We start from the raw sequence: 1,191 nt of genomic DNA, 5'->3' as shown, positions 1-1,191 counted from the left end.
CCGGTAGGTTTAGTTGCTCTCATCTAGACAGGACCACAAAGAGAACCAGTGGCACAGCGAGTTACTAGTTGAGCTGCCAATCAGAAGGTCAGCATTCAACTCCACCTGCCACTTCTTAGCGGAAAGGTAAGGCTACATCATCCCGTGAAGACTTTGCTTTAGAAAGCCTGGAAAGTAGTTCGACTCTGTTCCCGGAGCTGCTAGGTGTCAGAAATGGCTCCACTTTAAACAGGATGACATGGGATGAGCTTGAATTCTTTGGGATGACATCGTGTGCCCACTGCATTTTCAGTTAAGCGTAAAGCACTGCCCATACAAAAAGCACTGGCTCCATGCCATTATTGAGTAGTTAATATATGGCTAGTCCAAATTAAAATTTGCTGTAATTGTAAAATCCACCCAATAAGGCAAACAGTACAAAAATAAGTATAACATTTTTGTTAAGTTGGACTAAATAAAGGTATCATTAAAATTGATGTTACCTATTTCTTTTTACTTTTTGATGGATCTACTAGAAATTTTAATTTTACAACTACATTGCAGGCTTGCATTGCCTTTTTATCTGGACTCGTGATCATTGTCCCTTATTGCGGGGTTCAGAACAGTGATTTGGTTCCTAGATGGAATTAAAGCAGTAGTTCAACCAGAGTCATTGCTTCCCTCCGTGGGACATTTGACAATGTCTGAGAGTAATTAAAGTAATCAAGTCTTGGGGAGTGGGGCCAGTAGATCTACTGGCTCTTAAGGCTAACATTCAGGAATACTGCTAAACATCCTGCAGTGCCTGAGTCAGCCCAACAAAGCACAGAATCCCCTAGCCCCAGCTACTCATAGTGTCAAAGTTGAGAAACGCTGGATTTCATATTGAGAACAAACATACATAGAAGGAGGCATTCATTGAATAATCCAGAAACAGTCAGGAAGAGACTTTGATAGTTAGGGATCATGTCAACTAGACACTCCTAGCGAGGATTGAAATCAAACCTGTCAATCCAGTCAAAGCCTGATGACGTCTTGATGTCATAAGCCTTTTGTCTAAGAGCGAGGGACTCTGGAAATTGCCATCTCTTTCTGCCTCCCCACATTCTTGCCTGTCGGAACTCTGCCTGCCTTAAGGGGTTTCTACACCGATCACAGGCTCACAATATGCTATTCTTTCATAATTCCTCAGTCATTAGTACATAAAGCCAC

Source organism: Echinops telfairi, unplaced genomic scaffold, assembly GCF_000313985.2.
Source record: "Echinops telfairi isolate 266 unplaced genomic scaffold, ASM31398v2 ScPeMD7_7475;HRSCAF=8513, whole genome shotgun sequence".
NCBI classification, from domain to species: domain Eukaryota; kingdom Metazoa; phylum Chordata; class Mammalia; order Afrosoricida; family Tenrecidae; genus Echinops; species Echinops telfairi.
The sequence above is the reverse complement of the archived record's forward strand: the minus strand, read 5'-3'. Positions refer to the sequence as shown.